The sequence below is a fragment of the Cimex lectularius genome, unplaced genomic scaffold (assembly GCF_000648675.2).
Source record: "Cimex lectularius strain Harlan isolate CLEC.00 unplaced genomic scaffold, Clec_2.1 scaffold59, whole genome shotgun sequence".
Classification (NCBI taxonomy): Eukaryota; Metazoa; Arthropoda; class Insecta; order Hemiptera; family Cimicidae; genus Cimex; species Cimex lectularius.
In genome coordinates, this window is record NW_019392794.1 from 1,693,358 (window position 1) to 1,705,523 (window position 12,166).

The 12,166-nt window shown below is 34.3% G+C and overlaps 1 protein-coding gene across 8 annotated transcripts in view; it reads left to right on the forward strand.

The window, feature by feature from the left end:
* The window catches only part of LOC106661667 (lysine-specific demethylase 3A-like), a 475,583-nt gene that overhangs the window by 55,986 nt on the left and 407,431 nt on the right, over positions 1–12,166 (forward strand). The window contains exon 1 of one of the 8 annotated variants that reach the window (XM_024227953.1): positions 4,653–4,714. The exons of the other annotated variants lie outside the window; for them this stretch is intronic. The gene's annotated coding sequence lies outside the window, so the exon portion shown is untranslated. Of the gene's footprint in view, positions 1–4,652; positions 4,715–12,166 lie in introns of those variants that run through there. 8 annotated transcript variants of the gene reach the window in all.

Genomic DNA, 12,166 nt, shown 5'->3' on the forward strand with positions numbered 1-12,166 from the left:
TTATTGTTATTATTTTTCTGATCATTAGTGTCACTTAACATGGTTTTATAGTTGGTTAAATTATTAGCGAAATTGGTAATGACTAGAGCTCGGAGATAGCTTTCATTCACCTGCCATTAATGTATCAATGATTCCCACCGTTCTTCTTGCCTCGATAAGTTTTTTTTTTTTTTTTACTTATCCCCACTCTAGATTTTTTGTAATCGAAGAATTTGCGAAAAATCCCTGTCGAAACAGACCTTGGTCAGAGTTGCGGTTTCTGAAAGAATAGCCCACCATACGTTTGTAGATACACGAAGGTAAAAACAATTTGTGATATTGAAGGTTTTCCCAGACAATATTTTCCCTGTTCCCTAATTCTGCCGAGTGCGTGCTTCACATGCAGTACGGAAAAGAAAGTGACCAGAAAGGAAGAGGTCCGTTAATACGTTAGGTATCTTCTAACGAAATGTGCAGCCTGTCACAAACGCGTTGACTTCAGCAATGAACTAATATTGAATGTATTAGATTTTTGTAAGCAGCACATACTAAATATTGTGCCTAATGATCACCATTAAGTTCTTCAAATTCTTTTAAAAAACTACTCGATCAAATTTGCCCGCTTAAAACAGCCAAATTGGAGCTTTACAAAGCTACGAAAATCAATTTTTGAAATAATATTATAATTTTTCAAAACGAGAAGTAGTTTGAAGGGGATCGGGTGAACACACCCATTTACCTCTTCACGATTACAAAATATATCAACGTTAACGTATTTCCAGCAGTCAGTCACTTGCCCCTGTTTTTCTTGAGAAAATTTCAGATTGGCAGTTGCAACAAATATGAAACGGGGGTTTATCAACGTCTGCGAAAGTAAAGAAATTTATCAATTTTTTTCTCTCCGTTCGTTAATATTCCCTAGTGCGTGTTTCTTACGAAGTGAGGAAAAGGTTCTGTGTGGAATGGGGTCGGATAAAACGGTAGATATAGCGACACGTATTTATCCAGCAGTCGCTGCAGGCGGTTGTAACAAATGCCTTCGCCAGAAATGTCGGAATTGATGTCGAAATCCTTTTTGACAAGTTCCTACAACCAATTTTTGTACATTATTAGGACATGCTTAAATTATTACGTCCAAACAATACGTTTAAATAAACATTGTGAATAAAGTTTGTGTATTTCGCCGTTAATTCTTTGTTTAGGTACAAAACGCTACATACATGACCATTTATATGCAGTTCGTTTATTTTTTATCGTTGAAACTTTCTTTGCATTGCTTTTTTAGTAACAAACGGTGTCCTTCAAGAATGCAATAAAATTTTGTCGTGCGTGACCAAAATTTAAGACCATTTGAAATAACAGTTTCTATCTCGGAGTATCGTGTTGCTACTATGTACTATTTTGCAAATCGTCTTGCAACTCATTGAAACGTTATCTACAAGAAAGCTATAGATTAATTAATACATCATATTCTGCATATAAAATACATACCATAAGTAACTATTACTTTCCACCATACATATCAACTTATTTCAGCATATACGGAATATTGGTGTAATTTCCTGAAAAAAAAGTTTTGATTATCTAATTTCACACAATATTGCCGTTATGAATAATTAGTAAAAATTTCTCGTACTGTGTCGTAAAGAAGCATATTAAATGACTTTGCACCAATTTGTGTCCGATCCCTTGAATTGGTATAAACAATCCATTTGTTAATTTGTGTCGCCCTTGGCACCCGGGCTTGCTGTTTTTGCTCAAGGACATCCTTGTTTTTGATCCTTCCGTACTTACGATTCATTGAAGGGTCGACGCGGGATGTTACCCAAACTACCTACTAATTGGTAGATACCGATCACCAAACCACCCCTAATCTTTGCCCACGATACAGCGTTGATCAAGTAACTCAGATTCTGTCGTTTCTATTCGAAACCTTCAGCAACACACCCCTGGACACCCTACTGAAGTCCTAGTGTACAAAGAAAATATTCACGTTCCGCAAAAAGATCCCTCCTCCAGTTAACTTTAATAATGTACTCCTCCTAATTGCAGAGAAGGTACGGTACTTAGGACAGGACCTCGACAACTGCGTGACGTGGAATCCCATACACGACTAAAATGTCAAGGAGTGATGATACGATACAGAGCTGTTTCACGACTTATTGTTAAAAGCTTTGACTTACCTCTCACAAATAGAAGACTGTTTTATTACACCTTTATGAAAGTATGGACCTTACGTACTGATAGTATGGGGTTCAGCCAAACATTCCAAGGTCTTTCGCATCCAAACTCCCCAATTTATAATCACAAGAAAAACACTTGATGCTGCATTCAACGTGTCCAACGAATCTACCCATACAAAACAAGATCTTTTGTCAAACATTTAAACCGCAAATACAGCAAATACTCAAAACCAAAACCCTAATTTCGAGGATTTTCCTTAAACGGAGCGATGCACACGGGATCTACTATCCGGTGACAGTGACACTGATAGTGACACTAGTCTTAATTAAATTAGCATTGTAGTCTCATTGGAGTCTATCGATGGATAGTTTTTCTACTCTTGTTTCTTATTGTATTTTTTCTTCGTTTCAATATCAAATGTCCTAATTCAAGTAGTTGTAATGCACTCAACTTTAAAAAAAAAAGCTTATACGAAGATCAAACTCTTATCAGATCTTATCTTTGTTCAATATTAGCCAGTGTATCAACTTAGATTAATTAATTTTACTTGCAACTTTCAAGTTAAATTAAACGACGCTGATAAATTTAATAATTGCGACATTTCGTCATGAACCTGTAATTGGGGCGGCTATCCTCGCTGTTTTCGCTGGTTTCCGATTCTGAATTAACCGAAATTAATAAAATCACATTTAATAACGTTAGTTATACTTGTTAGAATTTTCCTTCTGGCTTAAATTTATCGTATTATAGAACAATGTGTTATTGTTTATAGTTGTTTTTTTCATCCTATTTATATGAGAAGAGTTTAGAATTGGAAATGCTCAGATATATTGTTTTGACGTTTTAATTAAATCTACTAATATAATACTTCAAACTTTCATTCGCAATGATTTTTTATATAGTTAAACAGCTTAAAAATCAGTTAAGCATTTGGCTATGATAAATTTAAAAAGTGAATTTGTGGTTATCCCGGGGTGTCAAGGTTGAAAGATAAAATATGAGATGGGCTGTCAGTGAGACTTGCAACATCATTCTCAAGAATCTCCCTACAGAAGAGGTCCTGCTGTGAAAAAAAATCTGCTGGTTCAACAATCCTAACCAATCCATCTTTTCATTTTCATAGTGGTGGCGTGGGTAGGATTCAGACTGAAATCACTGAATCGATTTTTTTTACGCTGTCAGTCTCTTAGGGTACCACTTCATTGTGCCCGCTGGAATTTCAAGGGTAGTCTTACTTGCAGATTTTGTTTTAGCATTCTTTTCGGTATCGGCCTTCCCAAAATAGCGTCTAGCATATCTTATAACGGTTGTAGCAGGAATCCTCTCTACTCTTATCTTATCTACTATGCAGTGAACCGTATCGGCTCATCGTGTAACGTAACATATCTCCCAAAATCTCTCCGCGCTTTGAAAAACGTAAACCTTTACAATCCGCCACTCAATCCATGGACCGAAATAAAAAGTAGTACAACAGTATTTTAAACATTGCGTAACTGTTTTAAGTTAGATTATTTAAAAGGGCAAATACAATAGAAATATATTCGAAAAAGTCTTTAAAGGTCTTTAGGGGTTAATTGAATTTTCCCTTGATGATTAGCTATTTTTATATATTTAAATAAATTATCATTCGTATGTTTAACGCTCCTCCTTTTTCATTATATTCTCCCACGTGTATAGAATAACACGAACACGCCGGTTCGACGCCTTTAACGCCTGTGTCAATGAACCCTTTCATCCAACCCAGTGAGATAACACTTGACTTTGTCTAGAGTATTTAGAGAATGACCTTCCGATAAAATAAATAAATAATTATATCATTTTGTGTTGTTGGTTTCAGGCCAATTTCTAAAAGTAGCCCTTTTTTATGTTTCAGGTCAGTACTTCATCATGTTAGCTGTTCTGAATGGTGATAAGAAAAATCGAACATCCCTGATATGTAGATAAGTGACACGGTAAAACCCATAGTAACGATTTCAGCCCTATTGTATCGCCGATTCATCCCCCTTCGATACCTGGTGCTCGGTGCCCTACTGGCACGATCTGGCATGCATATTGAAAATATAATTTACCAAACCTATCCTCACATGAAGAGGTATTTATAGAACAGCTTAAAAATTTGATCTAATATTTTTTCTAAACAAATTTATTAAAATTAACAAAATTTATTTCATTCAAAGAAACATTTATCGCTTTTATCGCTATAAAAATCATGTCGCACTTATCGACACTGATCAGTGATTACTTTACTGGGTCCATCTATTCTTTTTAGTTCCTTACGATGCACCAATGTGCGTTCCTCTTAAGAAAAACATCCTTCCTCACTGAAGATGACGTGAAGCCGTATGCGAATGTGCAACGTCAGAAAACAGAAGTTTAGTGACGAACCCTGAAAGTACGAAGTAATAATAATAATAATAATAATCCCTTCTTATTGCTCCTTAAGAAGAGAAAAATGGCAATTGTGATTTCAAAGCATTTAAGGACATGGATCTTGGATCCGTCTGCCAGAGGTCGTTGGTTAAACATTCAGAAACGAAAAATACACAGTAAAGTAAGATAAAAGTTATAGCCTAGGTAATATAAAAGTACGAAGTATTTCAACCCAATAAATTAAGTACGCATATAAATTAAATAACCTTACTTCCCTGGAAAAGTGGCCCAAACAAGGAGGGTAATACAGATGTAAAACAGATAACATTTTATTCTATGTTTTACTGACTTTGGGTCTGTCTTAATATGTTATATTTATAGTATTGTCCGGTATCGTGTCAGATTTTTTCAGGTACGGAAGTTTTTACTTTGAAACGATCAGTTTCGCTTGGCCCACGATACGAACTCGGAGTTCTGCCCACCAACAGTTCAGTGCACCCGCTCAAAAAGTACCTTGTTATTAACGAGAACCGCTTTTCAAAATTGTGTACATTCCTGCGGTTAGCGTGTTTTATTTATTGGCTATATGAAAAAAATTCGTGACGCATTGTTTGTTGTTATATTGAATTGATTTGACCCAATATTCAAACCGTATACATACTATTTTGAGCAAAATAGTAATAATTTTATTTCGCTTCCTTTGCTTGTTTTAATACTCTCTGATATACTGTATAAATATTTTTTAATTTATACAGTACCTCACGGCTAATTTAATAATTGAGTTCGACAGCTTCACCACATACATAATATATCAACTTGCCGCAATTCGTGAATTGATTAGTCGATTAGTTAATAGATTGATTAATTTCGTATAACGGTGATACACTTTCAAAATTTAGACCTTATTTTAAAAAGAAACGGTTTTGTAATTAACTTATATCTCAGACCGACAGTCATATCCCGTCTTTGATTTCTTACAATTTTAAAACCATTTCTGATCCATGCAATCCTGCTTAAATTCTGTATTTTGGAATTGATTTTTAATTATCAATTTGATTCTTAGATAAACAACTACAATCTACCCTCCTGCCTCAGAATTCATCAAGTCAATACCATCAGGTTGGTTGATGTTACGGTTACTTTTCTGTATCTACACATAATGATGATGATGTCAAGAGAACACTTCGAAGCAATTCCCCAAGCACTGCAGCATTCTCGCTGATTGTAATTTTCCCAGTTCTTTAATTCAGTTTAATTGACTCGATACTTCTATTAAAAACTGAGCCTAGGTATGATCTTGTAGACCATAGTAGGCCAGTTGGTGTGCTTCTTAATTACCCAGAATCCTTTTGTGCCATGGTATGCAAGATATATTAAATTATGTTTTCCCTGGTTTTGGAAATAATGGTTGCAAGCAATGTCTATTTTGCTGTGACTTTTTTACAACACGTAGTTCTACTAGGCTCTCTTTTGAATTTATTTTTGTCAGTCTAGCCCCTTGTCCGCGTCGTGCATATAGTTGAGGGCTATGTAAATGTTCTTATTCTCCGCAGCAAACAATTTGTTTCCTTCTTCTTCAACACGATCCAGTGATGGTCTCTTGATCAAGAGTGTTCGTAAGTGAAAAAGTAGTCGATACTTCTAATAACGGAAACAGAAAACCGCAGTAAAACAGGTAACACAGCGATGAGAAATTTTGATGAAATTAGTTGGTTCACCTACATAATTAAAGTATTCATCCTAAGACATTGAAATATTGCATTTGGCAGACCGTTAACGTGTTATTTTGCTTTGTTTTCCATCTTAAAATCTTTACTACCCAATCCACTACACTGAAGCTAATGTTACCCTACCTTGGTCCTAGTCTCTGTTCAGCATACATCAGTATATTCTATGTTCTTCTTATTGTTATATTAATTGTTATTATAATATTCTTACTGTTATTTTTCTTCTTCTTCTTATTTTATATCCGTATTATTCTTATATTATTCTCTATTGACATCAATTCCGATACTCCTCACATATGCAGAATAATACAACCATCCTTTCAAAAAGACCACGCCCAGAAGTAATCTTTTCAAATCTCCATAATCTTTCCTCTTTGATAGGATGGTTCAAGACTCAACGAAAAAAATCTGAGCAAATAATTTCACCCTTCGTCGTATCACCTCTCTCCAAATAGGCTACAACTCTGTTCCACTCTCCGCAAGCAATGCCGTCCGCTAATCGAAATAAAAGACTTATTTGGAACCTCCATACCTGATTCAAAACAATAGAACTGAACAGACAATATAAACTACTCAAAAGACTACTTGACAACAATCGAAACTGTGTGAGTGATAAGTTTGCGAACAAATCAAAACGTGTTACGACTGCAAAATTATTTCCATCTCCTTCAACAGAAAACAATAGATAACCTCTACAATATGTTTGAATACTTTAACATAGAAAACGAACATTTGTTTTTGTTGATGTTATTTATTTATAAAGAAACACGAATTTATCGGGCTGAGTTAGAATATCTCTCTAGCTTGATAGAATTCGCCCTGGTCCGCCGTTTATCGATTTGAATTTTCAGATTAGTCATTAGAAATCTCTTTATTTAGATAGTGCAGTAAGATTGGTGAACATTGTTTATCGTGAGTTATGCTTTTTAACCAGCTTGACATTATCACTACGTTAGGAGTACATAAGTTTTTCAACATTTGCAAATCCACTGTACCTTTTATATTAGTAAAGGCATGCTTAATTTTATCTGTTATTCTGTATGAACGCGTTACGTTTTGCACTTAGAAAAAATTCAATATAGCTACGTACCTTCGTCCGACCGGTGCCGGAGTTTCTGCGTGCTTCATTACCTGATGCTCTAAATAATTCTCGTCGTCCGCCGGACCAGGTGAAGCCTCTACTCGTAAAAGCGTACCCACTGTAAATAAACCATAGTATCGCCCTGGAGCTTTTTACGACACGCACTCCTCCTTTTAAAGCTCAGAAAGAATACACTGGCGACTGTGTAAATGTATTTTGCTTACCGTCCTGAAACGGGTTTAAAGCAAACACAGTGACGATAATTTTGTGAAATTGTGCTGTGATTTCACGAACTGGCGTTGGGACTGAGTCAAACTGAAATTAGGGGAAAATAGGCGGACCTGAACATGACTGCTTCACGTATTTCCATAACGCTTAATTTGTTAAAACTTGTTAAATACAGATTTTTATATAAATACATACACCGTGGGTTTCACTTTTCGTCGCAACAGCAAAAAATTCCTGTTGCGTTGATTATACGAACATGAAATCTACTTTTAAGTCCTTTGTACCGTTACTTACATGCTGGTGAACTACTGTTACCTACAATTGATTCGTTAATTTAAATGATCGAACAGATTTCCTTCTGCGCCAACACAATAGCCTAGCCGATCATAATCATGATCGTTGGATGTTGTAAATTAGAATGGGAGTTGTTGTTTTACATGCGTTTTATACAGCAACTTGTAGAGTTAGTCCATTTTTTTAAAACCGTCAAAATTACGATAAATGGAACTGGAAAAGAGCGAGAGAGAGAAAGAGAGAGAGAGAGAGAGAGACATTTTATTTAACCTCGCAAACTAGGTGTCATGGACTTTTCTGTCTCTTAACGTGAGTTATGTTGTACATTATACATACAATTTATGGAGACTCTTTTGGTCTTTTACAAATAGAGTACAAGTAAATAGGTTTTACATATTTTTTTATTATATATTTCACGTTACAAATTTTTGATAGTCATGACTTTAAATTAATTAACCAATTAGTTTTTAATTTTCATTATTATTACGGTTTCTTAGAGAACACAAAAAGACATAATATAGATAATATTAATTAATTTATGTTTCTATGATTTTATGATATTGTTAATTATTTTCCATCAGATATTTTAGATATATTCTTTTGGAAGTGCGAATACTGCTCCCAGAGGAGTATTCATAATACTTGGAATATTATTAAACATCTTTATGGTCGTAATTAAGAAAGTGTTGGAGTATATTTTAGTTCTATGAATTGAAATTTCAAATATATTGTTTGGTCTTAAGTTTAATGTTTTAATTTTGCTATTGTATTTAACAAATAGACAGTTCGGTTGTTTAGTGTGTATAATTTTAAACATTGTTGTTAAGAAGGTCGTTTTTTGTCACGTATATTATGTTAACATAATCATACTTTTAAATTTATCATATATAGTACTCTCGTTTTTTAGTCTTAAAATGAATCTAACATATGCATTTTGTGTTGTTTGTGTATCACGTTTGTTTGTATCACACAAATCAGGTATTATAGATGAACTGTATCGCAAATGAGGTGCGAGCGATTTAACTAATTTCTTTCTAACAGCAAGTGCAAAAGTGAATAGATTTTACTAACAAGTCTAGTTTGTTTTATCCAATTGAGTTTATGGTTTATTGGTCTAAACCATGATTTTGTGCACATTCATTTAGAGTTAGTAGATCCTGGTCAACTTTAACAATTGCTTTATTTATACTTTGAGCTTATGTAAATATTAAGATTATCGGCGAACATTCCATGATCACATTTAGATATGGCACTGTTAATTTTATTGACATACAAAACGAACAGTGAGGCTGACAGATTTGTTCCTTGTGGAACTCCATGGTTTATACTTTCCCGAGATGAAGATTCATTTTTTCATGTTTTCATGTACATCGTTCTATTAGTATAAATATAGGATGAGAACCATTAATAGTGTTATTAGTAAAATTAAATGATTTTAAAATAGCAAACAATAGTTGATGATTTATACTATTAAATGCATGTTTAAAATTAATGGTTGTAAGAATAGTTAGGTTGAGAGAGAGAGAAAGAGAACGAGAGAGAACCCAGCAAAGGGTCTTCGAACTTTTCAGGTAGGGAAATTCGTTATATCGTAATTTCGGGCTACACTGCTGGCAACACTGATTCCAGTCTGTGAGGTTGTTTAAGTTTGGATTTTTGGGTGTTGAAGCGGAATATAAAATAAGTTTTCTAATCGTGATTGATTGATCTATTGACAAGAGATAAAATTTTTGCTGCTACAACGAAAAATCAAACACAACCTATATACACCTTCATTGCCGTTTACGTGCATTGTTGGAAACAATGATGTAAATCATATAAATTGAAGAGACAATAATGTTATTATGTAGAACATTTCTACCTGTTTTATATTAGTATATAAAGAAATAGGCGTTTCATTTGATTGGTGTAATTTTGTCGGAAGTATGTACGTGTGCTTAACTATGTGACATTTAATTGAATATAATGCGTAGTCAAAACAGAAATTGAATACGTGAGCATAATCGCATAAGTCTGCACGAGAGTGTTACGAGACCCTTTGCAGGAACTGACCTAATTTCCCCGAGACAAGTCGACTCCCCCGCCGAGTTGATCGCCAACGCCGTCATCCCGATGCCAAACAAGTCCGACCTCGGCCAATATGATGGCGCAAACGCGTCCCGGTTTGTTTACAGCTCTCATTCGAACTGTGATGACCGCATTCGAATGCGCAATCCAATCGAATTTCATTTCGGAGAGGGTGGAAGAGTCTGGCGTTCAAACTGGTCTATAAAATTTCATCCTCTTATTGAGTGTTCCATCAATTAATTTGATTGTGGCATTAAAAGTTCTTAATGGTTAGAATAGTTCCAATAATCCACGAACAGCACGAAAAGTTAACTTCAATGACGAAATAAACTATATACATATTTCTTTATAAGTACATATAGTTTCTGGTATATTTTTTCTAAACTAAAGCAACTAAAACTAACTAGGAATTTGCTGCAAATCAAGTGGGCAAGAGTCCGTCAGAACTATTTCAAACCACGATCCTTATTCAACGACGCTATTCATTATAGTCTCATTCGAAATAGCCATCCATTTCATTCGCAGCCATCAAATTGCACAAAATCTGAACATTCATCAACATACATATAATTTTATTAGCACTAGATTTTTACATGTCAAATTTTTTTAATTTAAGACCTAACATGTAAAGTAGTAAAATGGAGATTGTTTTCAACTACGCAAAAGACGAGAAACCTATTCAACAATAAAATTTGCTTTTATGGAACTCCTGCGTGTCTATGGGAAAAGAATTATCCATGGCCACCATGGCCATAAGAGGGTCAGCATTGTCCAAACCAAATGGTAAACCGTTACCTACTTGGAGGAATAAAAAAGAGAAGACCAAAAGAAAGACTTGAATCCACAGTGAAATTGATCAGGTATCCGCTAGAAGGAAGACACCTCGAAGACAGAACTCTCTTGCGAGATAGTTCGATATGTTCCCAATTTGTTTATTTATGTTGCATTCTTATTGGCAGGACTGCTACAAATATCAGAGTGAAATAAGCAATCAAAATTTTGAGTTTAGACTGAGACTGTAAAAGAATTCGTGTGTTGTGCGAGTCAGCATTTGTGCTATGTACTTGAGGTGTACTTTTGCTTTTATTAGGAGAAAATGAGTTGTTTAAGATTAAATTGAATTAAATTGAAATTAAAATCAATTTAATCATTAGTAAAATTAACAAGCATCGAGTTTTTTCCCTAAAAATTTTGTTTGTACTCTTTCAAGTTTTATAGGAAAACGAGACACCACTGCATATAATGGATCAGAATACATTTTTAGTTAGAATTTTCAATTTTGGCAAAGCACAAATCCTAACAAATTCAAGGATTCCGCTTTGCAAATGCAATTTGTTACCAAAATAATAATACGACTTAACATTTGTGCAATATAATGTTATAAACTTGAATTGATTATCCCAAAGAACACTAGAAATATAATCATGTGCACACTTTTTACCATTTGACAAAAAGTCGATTGTGTGTGTGGTATGGAGAGAGAGATATGAATATTGATGAGGGGTGATGGATCATGGTATAACTCTTGAGACAGTAGCCATCGGTACACACATATTTCTGATGAACGAGCTTGTGTTTTTCTTTTATTTTTTACACATATTGGTATTTTCTGTTTGGCGATAAAGTAAAAGCCGATGTTATCTTTGTCACCCGTACGACCGTGGAAACGAAATTCTGCTAGTTTTCTATTTATGACGAGATCTTGGTCAAAGCAAACAAGGCTAATTTTTTAAAATTCCTTCCAATTGAGTTAGTACGGTTTGCAGAAATTTAGAGTGATCCCTTCCTTCATTGTGGCACTATGACATTGGAAAAAACACAAAAATAATATTATATTTTGACGAAATATTTACTGTTTATGTTTCACCATCCCACAGTAATACAAATTGGTCAAAAATAAATAGCGATATTTACAATTTATTCTTAATCTATTAATTTTAAGTAAATTAACCGATATATTCTTGTTAGTTAGATAAAACAAAATAAAAAATATAATCTATAATCAAACAAGTGTTAATTGTCATTTTTAATAACGGATTTACTTAAGAATAGTAAACATGAAGATTACTCCTTTTGTAAACCCTTTCATTTTGTAAACAATACCTTTTCTCCATTTTAATCCAGTTGTATTCTCTTTAACCATGGAAAGTTATCATCTTGGACCAGAAGTTCCAATAATATAGTAAGAATGAGTCGTCGAGGTCACTGGCAATTGGATGTCGCAGAGGCAGTTGGC